Consider the following 16646-nt stretch of genomic DNA (forward strand, 5'->3'; position numbering starts at 1 on the left):
TTGTGCATATTCTACACATACTGATTTGGGGAGTTGATTAACTTTTCCTGAGATGAATGGTTTGCCATCTGCCTGGTGAAATTCAGAATTTTCTCAGTAATTATCTGTACACTAGCACTTCATTGAATATTTTGGAGACATAGTCTTATTTGAGTCTCATAAAGGCCTATAAAGCCCTGAGATACGATGCTCTCAGCTTTATAGGAAAGGATGTAGGCTTTCGATCCTTAACTGGTCACATAACTAGCAAGAGAAAGACATCGGTTTAGAAATTAAAACAACATGAAATAAAAGGCATGAAGTTTAGAAATTATATAGTAAGTTTATTGTTTGTAGGTGATACAGTGATATGTGAGTGGATGCCTAGACAAGTTGAATTTGGGTATTAGGAATGATGTTCAAAGAGGTCTCCAAGATTGCTTTACTAAACATAAAAATAGTCATTGATTATAGAACAAAATGGAAAATAAATTACTTGCTCTAGTTTCCTTTCTGTTCCTGACACACACACACACACACACACACACACACACACACACAAACACACACACAAGAGAGGGAGTGGCTTTCAAGTTAAGTTTTAACTAGTCTAACAATGATGAAAAGTTAAAGAATCCAGTAAGTGTTCAATCCACAAGGCTACAAGGCTGGATGTCTCAGCTGATCTTCAGTATGTGCCAGAATCCTCAAGCGGTAAGCTCTGCTACAAAGAAAAAAAAAGGAAGGAATGGACTTTCTAGCCAGGGTGAGGACAAGTATGCAAGAAGAAAGCATGTCCTAAATATAGGCTACTACCAGAGGATGTGGCCCAAATTTAAGGTAGATTTTTCCACACCAAAATATCTAAATTTATGTTTCCTGCCCAAATGATCCAACCCAGAAAAATCCCTCACAGGTGTACCCAGCTGCTTGTGTTTTAGTTAGTTCCAGAAATAGTCAAATTGGCAACCAAGAACAGTCGTCACAGTCTCCAGCAGCCTGCAGTAGCCCTGCCTCTCCAGTTTGTCTGCCTTTAACAGTGACTGTCTCTCTCTCTCTGACCAGCTCCATAAGTGGCATGCAGCTTTCCGTGACAGATGTCCTGTGACGCTTGCGTCCTCAGACTCCTGGGTTTTCCACTGCAGTTTCTATTTTACCCCCTCAGCTTCACACAGTGGCTTCTCAGAGCCTCTCTCCTGTAAACCTAACCCTGATACACATTGCCTGACCTCCTCAGTTTTTTTTTTAACATTAGTGAAAGCTTCCACTCCTAGATAGTTTGTGCCTGCAAAACTATCAGTGGAACAAGCTGTCAAGTTCTGCTGGAAGCTAGAGACACATTCCTTCTATCACAGTAGATGTCTCTGGTAAGTCCTGATGACTAACCTGAGGGAAATGTTCAGTGATGAACATTTTTTTTAATCAGGGAACCCATTCATCAACATTGTTAGTTCATGCTTTCTCCTTCAAATTACTATTTTACAAGGTAGAACCTTTTAAGGTAACTATCCTGTCACCTGTGTGAGAAGTATGAGCTTTCCACTCAATGTCATTAATCTCTGTAGCAGCTAAAGTTGCTTTCTACCTGAGAGCATTATCTGCAACCTTAAAGTCCCCTTTCCTCACCAGTCTGCAAACTGTTCACAGTTTTCTCCTCTCACTATATGCATGACTAAAACAAGCGAACCATAACCATGCCACAGCCTAGATTTAGCCCTGTCTTGAAATTTACTTCACCCAAAACCAGTCCACTTCTTTTTAATTCAGCCTCACTCAAGTTTTTACAGAATAGGCAGATGCAACCAGTTGATTTTCCAAGTAACACAAATAGGTCCTTACCCTATTTCCAATAGAGACCTGTTCCCCTATGGATCGCTGGAAGCCCAGCCCTTCACAGTCTACTTTCCTTGAGCATTATGGTCTAGAATGGCTTATTAACTTGTGTTTATGGACCCTAAGGCTTCTCTAGCATGTAGTGCAAAACTCCTTCAATACATTCCCTCTTCAAGCAGCTTCAAAAGCCCAAGATTAACACTTATCAGAACCAATTTTTGTAGTGTATGCATTTTTTATTACTGTGACAGAACAAAATTTTTTAAAAGGCAATTTAAAGAGAAAGAGGATGCATTTTGGCTCATGTTATTTTAAAGGATATATTATTTCAATTGAGGGAAGGCACTGTGGTGAGAGTGTGGGGTCACTGGTCACACTCTGTCCACAGTCAGGAAGCAGTCTTCTCCTGACTTTCTCAGTTGCAGTCAGCTCATGATCCCAGTCTATAGGATAAGTCAACCCACATTCAAGGCAGACATTCCTCAGTTAAGCCACTCTGGAAATACTCTTGCAACTTCACCCAGAAGTGTGTTCATCTAAGTGACTATAAACCTAGTTAGGTTGACAATAGAGGTTAACTATCACAAAGAGTAAAGTGATCCTTTTATTTTTATTTTGTTAATTTGTATTTTTCAATTGATACAATACACTTTTGAAAACCATGAAAACAGTGTTTTCCTCTTTAACCTTTTAATGCCATGAGTTATAATAATAAATTTTAATGTACTACCCTGCTCATTTAACTAGAATAAATCCTACTTAGTCACGGTGAATTATTAGTTGAGTGTATTGCTGTATTTGAGTTTCTAGCATGTTATTAAGGTTTTGGTTTTATATATCAACAATATTCCAATTACTTACAAAAATTTCTGTTCCAGAATTTTCAAGTTGTAGCCAACAGTCTTACACTACCCATATAAAAACAAATAATTATTTCAAGCCACTTCCTTTAGTATGCTCTGTAAAGTTGAAAAGCATTCTTTATCTATTCCTTGAAAGACTATCAAAAGTATCTAGGCTGATAGTTTTCTTGGATCTAACTCTTCAGACAATCTTTTGATTTATTTTAAAGTTATTGATACATTCATGCTCCCTAACTCATTATAGACCAACTTTGGTAATTTGCCAAAATATGCACATATTCACAGTGTGTGTTACATATACATATATCTATATTTATATATGCTGTAATTATACTTTCAAGTTAATTTGCCTAGCCTTTTATGAACTATTTTTATATAATTGATTTAATTTGCATATGTTTGTCAGTACTAATTTATATGCCTTCTAATCTAATTAAATTACTTGATATTTTGTCTTTATTATTTGTCACAAAATAAGCTCTTGAAATTAAGTACAAATCTCACTCTGAATCATAGTTTAGGTTTTAATCCTCTTCAGATATAGATATAGATATATAGATGATATATAGATAGATGATATATAGATAGATGATATATAGATAGATGATATATAGATATATAGATATATAGATATATAGATATATAGATATATAGATATATAGATATATAGATATATTTACTGTTCCTTTTCATTGACTTTACCTGGATCTCTTATGTGGTAATTTTTCCTCTTAAAGTAGTTTTTGCTTTTTAAAAGAAAAACATGTATGAGTATCATATTCCTGAGCCATGCATCCCTTTCTTATTGTTTTCAAATGATTGACACTTTGACTAGGGAGAGAATTGGGGCATCACCTTTCCCATCAAACTGCTGCAATCATTGTCTCATTATGTTCTGACATCTAACATTTCAAAGTGTTCTGAGATCCTCCAGGTTATCTTTTTCCTTTTAGACGTTTATTTTATTATTGGCAGATAAACTGTTGTCATTGTTTTAACACGAAGACACCTTGAGAATTCCTTCCTTATCCTTGACATTTAGCAGTCTCATTTTTCATTAAGCTCCTCATTCAGCCCTAAACTTTCCACACAGCCTATCCATCATTTTCCATGAGTTGGTCATTGGCACTTTTCTCCCTCCAAGGATGGAGACAAAAGCCATTTTCTGAGTACTAGCCAGGTGTTATTCTGTGACTACCCTGGGCCACCAGCCAGCTGGTCTGCCCCAAGCAAGAACATTACCCCCTGGCTGGCTTCCCTCCAAGCATTGAAGAAAACTGTGTTGTACTGAGCCATGGAGATACAGGGGACAAGGTGAGGTTTAATCTCAGTCCAGTCAGAATGGAGATAATGGTTTGAGGACAGATTTGCCAGAATGATACTGACAGTGTTACATGCATTGTTATTAACCACCACATATCAGTTCTTCTGAAGACTCAAATAAGAGTTTCAGTGTGGGCTAAGCATGGAGAATTTGACATGACTCCTAACAAACTTAACAACTTTGGTGATGAGAGGTAAAATATCCTGATAACAGGTGCTTTTCATAGATGTCTGCGAAACAAAGGTCTTCTTGAGGATTGGAGGCATCACATGGGAACACCACTGTTTTCAAGAGTTAGTTAGCTGCTGCTCACCATGGCCCTACCAAAATTCACTTCAAATATATGTATGAGGAAACACTTCCTAACTTACCTCCTAGAAATACTCCCACCCTTTTCTTATATGAGTAACCTCAAGAACTAATAATTTAGACAGTTGTTGAAAGAGTTGCATATGCTCTTAAGATTTTTGCATCACTATGAAGCATAATTGGACATGGGCTCTGAGAAGGAAAGGCCATGAGAAGTTATGGAAGGCTGAAAAACAAAAATAACCTTGACCAGTTCTGCACTGTGCTGCTACTTGGCATAGAGTCTCTCTGAACCTTTGTTTCAATTCTATCACACAGGTGGGAACTAGTGTTCATCGAAACTGCCACCAGGCACATAGTAACAGCAGATGTTGTCCTCTCTAAAAGCAGCCCACAGACAAATAGCAACAAAAGGAGTTATCCTTTCTTTAATATACTATGAGCATAATTTCTTTCTTAAGAAAAAGAGACTAAGACCTCAGATTTAAGAAGTTCATTTACACAGCTATTGGAGTTAAATTGAAAAATAAAACTGTAGGCTCGAAAATCAATTTCACAAATGCTGTCTTCTGAACACAATGTGCCCAATGCCCTCATGAACTCACCACAGCTCTACTTTACCTGGCCAAGGTCTTCCCAGGACCAGACCAGCCAAGCTGCCACCATAGATAGGGGAGACGCTCTCCTGGACCAAGCTCTTACTGAAGCATTAGTGTGTGTGTGTGTGTGTGTGTGTGTGTGTGTGTGTGTGTGTGTGTGTGTGTGTAATAGCTGCTGGTGGCCCCACAACCGGTACACATGTGAGCAATAATAATCAGACTTGGTGAGCTATAGATAGATAGATAGATAGATAGATAGATAGATAGATAGATAGATAGATAGATAGAGAGAGAGAGAGATAAATGATAAATAGAAAGAAGGAAAGAAAAAAGAAAGAAAGAGAGAGAGATAGACAGACAGACAACAATAGGACAGTTCCTATTTTCATGGTGGAAAAGAATAACATTCTCAATAAGAAAAATTATTTACAAAATATCACCTTCATAAGTTCAATGTTGTCAGTACATTAATTCAATGTCATAAATACACATCTCCTGCAGTCCAAGCTGGTCTCAAACTTGCTAGGTAGTTTGAAATATCTATTCTCCTGCCTCTACCTCCAAACTGCTGGGATTATATTCATGTGCTGCTATAGCCAATTTCATTCATTCAACTTATTCAGAAGTCCTTAAAACGTTGACATTTAAGAATTTCAAGATCCCAGCTAGCATCATCTAAGCACGCACCCACATATGAGTGCTTCTACATTTAATAAAGAAAGGCATGGGACTCACAGGTGTGACACTCTGCAGCTTTTCCTTTCAGCAACTGATGGTCTTTGTGCACTGTTCTGGCAGGACCCCCACACTTCACTTAGTTACCATCAAGCACAGACATGATAATTCTTGCTTTAAATAGAGGTTTCTTGCTTTCTGAAGTCCCTATCCTGACAGTATTTCTCCGTAAAACACCCAGTTTTGTTCTTTTAGCCTTTGAGTGTAGTCAGCCTCTTTGGATAGAGAGCAAATCTATGGCTTTTCCAAAACTCTAGGCTTGGGGCTTGAGCAGAAGCCATAAATGAACTACTTTTGTCTTCTTTATTTTTACTTATCTGTTTTATTTTTGAAGATCAAGTCCTTCTCAACCGGGCCAGAGAGACAGGTCTATTGGTATATTCCTTTCCCTGTGCAAGCATGAGGACCTGGGTTTAATTATGGAAAACCCACACTTTAAAAAAATACATTGAAAAGCCCTACTACTTGTCTGCCAGGATAAGGCATGGGTGAGGGAGAGATTCCCCCACCCCTTACCACCCAGGCAGGCAGGAGAGCTGGCCCCAAGGTCACGAAAGTCACAATATTTCTCTGTCCCTCACTAGCTGCAACACTCAGAAGAGTGGACTCTGCACCTTGCCTCGGAGGCAAGGTAGATCTGGCCCAGGTTGCAGGGTTTGCAGCTGAGCCAAACTTGAGGTATGAGAACAAGAGAGCTGTCTGAGCCTCTCACAAGCTGCAGCACTAAGGAGAGTGGGTGCTGCACCTCACCTGGGTAGCACAGTAGAACTAGCCTTGGTGGCATGTCACAGGTGAGCCAGCCCTGAAGGCATGAGAGCAGGATAGCTGGCTCTACTCCTTGTTAGTTGTGGCATTGAATGGGCCAGCTTGAGCAGGGCAGGAGAGTTCACCCTGGTGGATGGAGCATGAGAAAGCTGGCAGGGTAACCAGCTCAGATACCTCTCAGGCCCAGATCCGGGACTTTGAGTTGGCCTGTCCCAACATCTACCCTATTGATGAACTACTGGAGTGTGTGAAGAGGCCAGTCCTACAGATCCAAAACTACAGGATCTCCATGACGCATGGCAACAACAAAATATCTTAGAGGTCCCAGTACTGATAGTATAGCAGAAGCCAGAAATCTTAAACCAGACCAACAACTCATTGCAGTGAATATTTGCAGGCAAAGAAGTGTGGCGGCACACTACGGCTTCCACACAAGATGTGTTGTTTCTTTTTCTCTTTTGAGGTAGAGGTTGCAAGGGTGGAGGCTGGGTACAGAGGAATGATAGGGAGATGAGTGGGATTGGGTGCAGGATGTGAAATTCACAAAGACCCAATAAAAAGTTAAAAGAAAAGTCAAGAGCCATGTGCTATGTGATCCCATCACTGACAAGGCAGAGATGAGTAGATCCTGGCCAGCTAGTCTAGCCAAAGTAGACTTATCCAGTCATAAGCAAGAGATGGGTTCCCATAAAAGTAAGATTGGAGGTAACTAAAGAAGACATAGATATCATTCTCTGGCCTCCAGACAAAAGGTCATATAAACACACACACACACACACACACACACACACACAAACATTCATTCACCTTTTCTGTTTCTAAATGACTGTCTGTCTTCTTTCTATACAGTTCTTATAACTGTTATCACCCCAGAGTTTGAGTATCCATGTCTATAGACCATTCTCACCAGAAGCAATTTAAAAGACTGGTTTCCAATACTTCCTTTTCATTTCCAAGGTAGCATACTCCATTTTGGTAGAAAATTAAAGAACCAAATCATCTTTGCATTTTGGTCACTGGAGCTGCTTAGAAAGGATAGTAATTAGAAATCTCATTTCAATGTGGTAAATACTAGCAACGGACTTTTAAAAAGTAAGCTGGGAGGGATGTTCATGGATAACTTTGGTAAAGAGCTGGTAGCAATTAAGTAACCATGCTATTGGGAGTGGACAATAATGATGAGCATTTGCTCCTCTTGAAGAGGACTGGAATTTGGTTCCTACATCCAAATCAGGAAGCTCATAACTTCCTGAAACTCCAGCTCCCAGGAATCTGCTAGCCACTTTCTCTTTGTTAGCACCTGCGACCATGTGTACTTGCTGACGCCCGACAGACACACTCATAATTAAGAGGACAAATTATAAAGGTCTCAGCTTTATAGAAATGACTTTGGTTTGGTTGTCAACTTGGCCTTCACTTCCTTTCATCAGTTGGTGTCTCAAAGCATTTTGGGGTTTGGGTTCAGGGTGGGTTCTGAAGCCAGGGAAAGATGGCCATAGAATAGAAAAGGGGTGAATGCACTCACTAGCAAAGAGCAAAGGCAGTCCATGGGAAAGCCTTGCTGTTTCTCTCAACTGTCTTTATATTTTGTCAGTCTGGTGTGCTACTCCCAAGAAAGGTCTTCTCCCCTCAATTAATCCTGAAAATAACCTTTATAGCTTTGCCCCAAAGCATGTCTTCTAGTCAATTCCAGTTCCAATAAAATTGACAACCGAGATTAACCCTCACATACCAATAAGAAAAGGGCTTATTGACTCACACAACAACACATTAGTCTCTATACGCCTCCTAGTATCTGTTGCTCAATACGCAGACACCATGTTGGGACATGGGATTTTCCCTGTAAAGTGTAGCAAGGAGTAGCCAATTTACACATGTAAAATGATTTTCCTTTCTGGAGCTTATATTCTAGTGGAGGAGTTACAGTAAGCAAATTATCATACAATCTAATACAAATCTGCAATTCTGAAAGGTGTGGCCATTAAAATGAAGATAATAATTTAAAACTTATCCAAAAGGGAGGGGGAGATTCTTCATAATCTAATGTTAAGTGGGAAGAATCTATAAATGCAAACGTAGAAAAAGAAACCATCAATGCTGTGGACATTTTGCAAGGAGAAATGACTGGAAGGAAGCAGGCAGCTCTTTAACAGTGACTGTCATCTTGTGGTAATTCTCCAGGTCATTGTTGTGTATGTGCCTCTGTACACAGAAAGCATCTTCTAAGACAGAAAACAGGGAGATGGTTTGTCCCATAAAGGACTCCCTGTGTCATCATGGGACCCATGCTCCATCCGCAGCACACACATGGAATTGTGTGGTGACATATGAAGACTGGTATTGGCTCTCCCGTGCCTTGCTTGTTAGCTATCCTAGTCAAATCTGTGATGTCCAGACCGGTGAGAGACCCTGTCTCATTAAATAAAGAGGGTTGTGAAGGCAATGTGGCTCATCCTGGAAAGGCGCCCACAAACAAACCTGAGAACTTTGGTAGAAGGAGAGAACCAACTCCTGCAAGCTGCCCGCTGGCCCCAGCATCCATCTCCTCCTCACAAATAAGTGAATATGATTTTTAATGATAGTAATTATATATTTAATTATATTTCTGTATAAATTGTGTGTGTGTGTGTGTGTGTGTGTGTGTACTTTTCCTATCATCAGATATGACTACACACAGTTTCTCCCACAATAACTAACCCTCTATCAGCAGTACTGGTCTCTCTCACTTCCTGTCATCAAATCAGTGCTTATGGAGAATAATGTGTGAATTTCTCTGGGGAAGTATGCCCGCGTTTATTCATCCCACGGATAAAACAAAGACATAAATTTATATTGTTATTCACAGGAGCATGAGTGGGGGTGGGGCCGTGAATGATGGGTTACTTACAGGAGCGTGAACAAAAGGTTAGTCACAATAGTATGAATGAGGAGTACCTTGATTATTTTCTACTGCTGTGACAAACACCGTGAGCAAAAGCAATCTGAGGAAGAAAAGGTGTGTTTGGCTAAGCTGAACTGACTACAATTGATCATGGAGGAATGATATGGTAGGAGCTCAGGGCAGGAAGCTGGAGGCAGAAACGAATGAAGAGTCGTGGAAGAACATGGCTTTTTGCCCCCATAGCTCGCTTAGCCTGATTTTGCCACACCCAGCTATTTCACAACCTGGCACCCTTGCCAAGGAGTGGCATCACCCACAGTGGGCAGGGAACCTCCCACATCAATAATTAATGGAGAAAATGCCCCCTCAGACTTGCCTACAGGCCAATTTGATAAGGGAAATTTTAGAATTGAGGTTCCCTTGTCTCAGATGACTGTAGATTATGTCAAGTTAACAAAACCCAAACCGGTACAAGGAGTCATTTCAGAAGAATAAATGAGTGGTGATTTACAGGAGTAGGGGTAGGAGCAACTCACAGGAAGGTGGATAATTTGTGAGTAACTACACTAAAGAACGTGGGCTTTTTCCTAGTAATCATAAATTATCTATATTTCGGGGAAGGGGGAAGGTCTAGTGAGCCCTCACTCTCCCTACATTCTAAGAAATTAAGGACCCGATCTTCATGGGTCTTTTGAGAGAGTTTTCAACTCTTCTGTGAGTTGAAGAAGGCAATGATCATGTCATGTCCAGAGGGCTTGCAGACATTGCTTCCCATCTGTGAGTTTAGAGTCGTCCCCATTAGAAAGAGTTGGTACCAGATGTCAGTGCCACTTGAAACATTCAGAGACAGACAGACAGACAGACAGACAGACAGACAGACAGAGTTGGTGATTGTGGTGGGGGTGGGGGTGGAGGAGGAGGAGAAGAGTTGACCCAGGTCTATCTGACTCCCAGAAACATGCTATGTTCATAACTAAACTTCTATGTAAAATTTCTAAAATAGGACCCAAAGTTACTATCATCTCTTGGCATATCTTCTGTAAGCCCTACCTCTCGGGTTTGAGAAGAACCCATGATTAGGATGGCACATCTCTCCGCGACAATGTTGCATTATATGACCATGAGTTTTTCAGGAATAATTAGTCTTTAAACTTGAGTTAATCCAAAGGTGATTACTCTGTGATTACTTGGATGGCGTAGAATCATTTCTAAAGTCAGACAGATAGCCAGCTAGCCACTGTGGGAGTTGGCAGTGTATAGCTGTAAGGAATTGAATTCTCCCAACAAGCAGTGAATCTGGAAGAACTAGGCTAAGATGGGATTGAGCAGCATCAGTAAATATTGCCAGTCGGTTGAGATGCTGAGCAGAGGATCAAGCTAATCCATGTTCAGAATCTCACATGTGATAATAATATGGGCTATTTTCAGTTGGCCCCTTTGTACGGCATGGAGTCAGAGAAAGCCACGACAGACACATCACTCTTTCTCTGCCACTGGTCTGAGCTTATCTTTTAGTCAAATAGTGATCCAAGTTTCTAGCAGTACCACCTAGTTAAGGCAAGTGTATGGTAAGAACTGAAATCCTCACTCTTGAAAGAGAACACAGAAGCATCAAGGCAAGTTGTTAGTGGCAAGAACTAAATCATCATTCAGAGATTCCAGGCATGCGCCACCATGCCCAGCTCCTGATAGATTGAGTGATATAAAATTCTTATCAGCGAGCTGTCGATGCTGACCAAAACTTTCAAGTTCAAAGGAAATATATATAAGCAGCACATTATCTAATATCATACAAGAAATCCAGTGCCAGGTCATAACAGAGGAATAAAGATGGATTTCCTTCACTGAGTCTTGGCATGAGGCAACTCATGGTAGAGAGATAAGGAGGCTGTTCCGTTCCAAATGGCAGCCGCTTCAAATGAGAAGGCTTTTATACTCTCAGGGGTTTGATTATCCAGGCAGATAAGAGCAAGAGGGAAGGGGAAATCAAAGAGAAATAAGACTCCAGAGATTGCCGGAGAAACCAGGTTATTTGGGGAAAGCGGTCATTCTATCAGTTGTTTTAAATCCTCAAAGCCAGGATTTCCAAGCCGGTGTTATTTGGATCCTTTACAACAAGAGGGAAATTTAAGAACAGAAGTACCAGACTAAACCCTTTTTGAAAAGATCTGAATTGACTCCAGTGACAGAGAGTGAATTAATGTGTTTACAGATTGTTTTGTGGGGAATCATGCACACCAACGGGAAGAGGTACAGCTAGTCCACCTACTGATGTACCTGAGTTATAAGTAAGGAATCAGCAGCAGGATCATTGAGAGGGTGACCTTAAGAACTAAAGAATTGGAAGACATACAGACATAGATATAGGTAAACTCGGATTAGGTACAGAAATAGAGATGGGACTTGATAAATATGTGAATATATTATATGTATATACTTATATAAATATGCATGTATATATGCAAGTGTGTATATATGTGTAGACATTATACACATATACATATATATACATATGTATATATACATATATATATACATACATACACACACACACACACACACACACACACATATATATTTCAGGTTGTGTCCACTTTCAGTGCCTTTCCACTTCAGGAGTTTTTACCAACAATTAATACATATACAGCTGATGATAAAATAAATGCGATGAAGAAGACAGTTGTTTCTTTTTAACTAAGTAACATTAGCATATTCCACTGAACCTTATGCACCATAGTCACACATGCATGTGCACATGCGCATACACATATGTGAATATCCAGAAGGCAAAGAGGAAACATATATGGTGAGAGAGAGAGAGAGAGAGAGAGAGAGAGAGAGAGAGAGAGAAATACTGATAATTGGGAAGATGCTGTTACTCTGGGATTTCTTGCTGGTATGTGACTCAAATCCAGGCATTTATAGACGGGCCTTATGTCGTGTCACACCATGATTGAAATTGACAGCTGCCGGATGAACCTACCTTTTTAGAAAAACTGTTCTTCATTGCCTGGTTGGCAAAATAAACCTCAAGAGTAACTGAAGCCATTCTTCATTTCATTTTCCAGCACACGCCGTGTTCATAGCTGGCCCAATCTATAAATGTAAGTCATCCAGCCTCTAACTCAAGGGAAGAAAGTGGGGAAGCCAAGGGATTCGGCAGGTCCAATTCATCACCCAGGAAATAAACAGGGCTGTGCTACCAGCGTGGTGGGATGATAGCAGCTGGGTTATAACTAAGTGCCCAGCCAGAGTTGTTGAGTGGGACTCAACCAATAAAGCTTGACCTTGGAGAACAAAGGGAATTGGAAGACAGATGACCCAGCCCACAGAGATGAGTTTTCTCCTCTGTAAAATGTAAGCAGGTGGTACAGTTCCCCATATTTCTCTGGTTCATCACGTACAGAGCACATTAACAGATGCATTCTCCTGTGATCCTCGACACCTCGTTAGGCAGACAGGCTTGTCGGCCCAGCCCAGAGGACTTCAAGACTATGCAACTGGAGTCTGTCGCTCTGTCATTGTACAGGAGCCCCGCACTCACATTCACTTCCTGAATCCAAGCTTCTTTTCAATGCTTCCCCTCTCTGTAGTGAAGTTTTGTTATGAAAGCTCACAGTGCTGAAGGGCAAATGTCCTTGAAAAAGAAGTATGAGAGCAAGAACATAGCAGCATAGGAAGCACGACCTCGAGCTTCTAAACACTGATGCTTTTTAACTCCTGTTTCTAACCAGCTGAGACCAATCAGCATAGCTCTCGGTGTCACCTGCCTGCCTGGAGGGGGTCCTGTGGTTCCCGTTATCTCCAGAATGCTTTCCCTGGGTATATATGCAGCACTAGGTCAGGGGGCTCCCAAGAAAATCAAACTTTGGTCTTTATTGTCACACCTAGCTTTGAGACAAAAGCTTCCTCACTAATGACACAGTTCATCCACTCAAGGGAATGTCACTAGTTCAATGCATCTACAGAAAGAAAAGATTTGTCCAGTAAAGTACTTGTTTCGCAAGTATTGAGGATTCATGATTTTTAAAAAGTCTGGTTTTTATGACTTGGAGACAGAATGATCCTTGAGTCTGAGTGGCCAGACATCCTCACTGACTTAATGAGGTGCAGGTCAGTGAAAGACCCTGTCTCAACAGACAACGTGAAAGCAGGTGTGGGAGACCATACCTTTAACCCTAGCACTTGGGAGGCTGAGACAGAGGCATCTCTGTACATTCAAGGCCATTCTGCTCCATATAGTGAGATCCAGGTCAGCCATAGAAACAGTGAGGCCCAGTTCCAAAGAAAAACAAAACAAGGGAGAACCTGTCTAAGGAAAAACAGCCAAGGTTGTTTTCTGGCCTACACACACACACACACACACACACACACACACACACACACACACACACAGCATCACTTCTGAAGACACTAAAGAACATGAAGATAACACAGCAAAGTTCAACAAAGAAGCTTCTATATACTTATACACTGTAGCCCAATGTTCCCTTACAGAAGGAAGATACCCACTTGCTCTTTTTATCTCCACTAAGTGGTGTCACATGAGCTGAGACCATGAGGGTCAAGAGAGCTGCATAATCACTCCAGTACCCTTGCCAAAAGGGTCCTGCTTGGCTTAATGTTCTACTCTTCTCATCAAGAACTTTCATATTCTCTCTCTCTCTCTCTCTCTCTCTCTCTCTCTCTCTCTCTCTCTCTCTCCCCCTCCCTCCCTCTCTCACCCCCCCCCTGTATGTGTGTGAGAGTGAGTGTGTGTGCATGATCACTCGAGCATGTGTGCTTGCCTGCCTTAGAGGCCTGAGGTCACTGTCCAGTGTGTTCCATAATCGCTGTTCATCTTCCTTCTTGAGGTAAAGTCTCTCATTGAACCTAGAACTCTCTAATTTAGCTAGACTAGCTGACTAGTGAGCCCCAAGGAGTCTCCTGCCTCCACCTCCCCAGTGCTAGAACTACAGATGCACTACTATGTCTGGTACTGTTTTTCACATGCCTGCTGAGAGGAAAATCAGATCTTCATGTTCCCACTACAATTATCTTCCTGGTCCGTCCATCTTCATCCTTACCCTCTCATATCTGCATTTTCATTTTAAGATGAGTCCTACGGCTCAGGTAGCCCCATTACCCAATAATCACTTCCTGGACTGAGATAAGCCAGGGCAATTCTGGAATCTACTTGTAAAAAAACAAAAAAGAAAGGAAAGACAAAGGCCAATTCTTACCAACATTTGGGTAACTGCAAACATTGTATGAACACACTAGGTTATGCTACCTGTGGCTTGAGGCTTTGACATCATGCTTATATAGAATAAACCGCACAGAGTAGGCCCTCAAAACTGGACTTTTAAATTATTTTCACTATTATTTGTAAGCAGCAGGGCAGGGTTTGGGCTATCAAAGAAAAACATGCAGAATGTGTGTCCTTAGTAATTCTCCATGATAAACATGGAAAAAAAAATCAGTGGCTACAATTTCTATAGTTTCAGTCACTCCAAAGCATAACATGTTTGTATGTCTGACCTCTGCATTTGTGACATCATTGTGACTTAAAATAAGGTTAATGAGATAAAATGGTTTTAAACCTAAAAAGCATTGCAATGAGTTATGTCATCATATCCAACTTAAGTCATGTTTTATTGCTTTTTATTGTCCTGATTAATGCACAATTTAGAAAGTTTTATTCTATATAACTATTTTTTGTAATACTTTTACAGTCTTCAACAAATTCTGTCTCATAGTGACCATCAGTCCTTGTCCAGAATAAAAATCTGGAAATTTTTTTAAAAAAGCACATTTTTCTGAAACAAGTTACTTTTTTTATTTGTTTGGTGAACACTCTGGAAGCCTCTCAGGGTTCATGTTCAAGACGGCTCCTTTCATGCCATGCCCATCTCTCTGCCAAGAGCTAGGCTTGAGGAGCTATTAGCGGTACCATGGCTTCTCACTGTTCTCTTCTTGGTTTGCTGAGTAGTTTCTGTGGTTACTGGAGCCACATTTCTTGAGTCAATAAAAAGGATATCTCAGAACCCCTGAAGGAAGGAAGGAAAATAGCCAAGTAAAATAATGCTAAGAAGACAGAAGGACTTAGCGAGCCATTGTGTTAAGGAGGCTATGATGTGGAACTCTTCTCTAATCCCAGCAGAACCCTCAGTATCATGTCTAGACCTCACAGATGGTTACTGGACACAGCAGAGATATACCAAAGATACATGAGGAGCCGAGATGAACCAATGCCTGCGGTGTTTATTGTGTCTCCATGGAAACATAGGAAAGGCTATGGCATTGGCTATTTTTTTTTTACAAAAATGTAATCAAATAGGAGTATAAGCATGTTCTATTTAGAACAAGAAGAGTGTTTGTAGTGTCTTTTCTTCCTATGGTATTTTTGTATAATTTTTTCTGTACATCAGACAAAATGGGAGTCAATAGAAAAGTTTGACAACCAGGAAAAATCAAAATGATAACTAGCATTGAGGACCACTGTCCTCTGGGTATGACATGGCCATAGAACTCATGACCTCTGTGCATCTGTGATTTCCTGTAGGAAATTGCACAGAATTAACATTCTGTCCTAGACAGAAGAAGGAGTTCCCATGGCTCCATCTTGTCCCTAAGGCTCTAGAGATGATTGACACTTGCTAGATGAGAGATGGATTTTGTCTTTGGTTGTGTTGCCACCAAAATTTCCCAGGCCCAGTAGGCTATCTTAGTTAATCTCATTGTTTTACCAAGCTAGACCTGAGTGGGATCCTTTGTCTCTGTGGCTGGTGTTTCTCAGAAGAAAAGCTCACACAACTGACATGATGTCAGTTAGGACTTGTCCATAGTAGCCAGGCTCAACTACTCATTAAACAAAATCAACACTGAAGAAGAGAAGGCTGACAACTACATCTCCATTCCGAGACTTCTTCGCAGAGGAATGCGAATTACCTTGGACTCTGGGAAGGGTGAAACAACTTACCAGGTTTGGAGGGCATGCAGTAGAGGCTGGCACCATTCCCAGACATCAGCAGCAGGTGAGACAGTAGTGTCTGTACCCCACTGTCCTCTTTATGTCTTTATGCTTCTCTTGGTGACAGAAGCTATGGCCATCATAGAAGTAGGTCACAGCCAACACAATGGGTTGTAGATTGCTGCTACCGGAGCTGTTTTGAGAGATTGTCTAAGAATCTAGTTTCCTGAAGAACATTCTACTCTGCCCAAGCATTTTACTTGCATTTTCTCTCACAGAATCTGGACGGATATGGTGTCACAGTGGCCTAACCACATCAACAACCGCATTAACCAAACAGCCAATGGCTTTCCTTGCAGTCTCAAAATTTTTCTACAGAAGGAAGAAAAGTGACTTTGTCTCACTG

The sequence above is a fragment of the Rattus norvegicus genome, chromosome 13 (assembly GCF_021556685.1).
Source record: "Rattus norvegicus strain SHRSP/BbbUtx chromosome 13, alternate assembly SHRSP_T2T, whole genome shotgun sequence".
Classification (NCBI taxonomy): domain Eukaryota; kingdom Metazoa; phylum Chordata; class Mammalia; order Rodentia; family Muridae; genus Rattus; species Rattus norvegicus.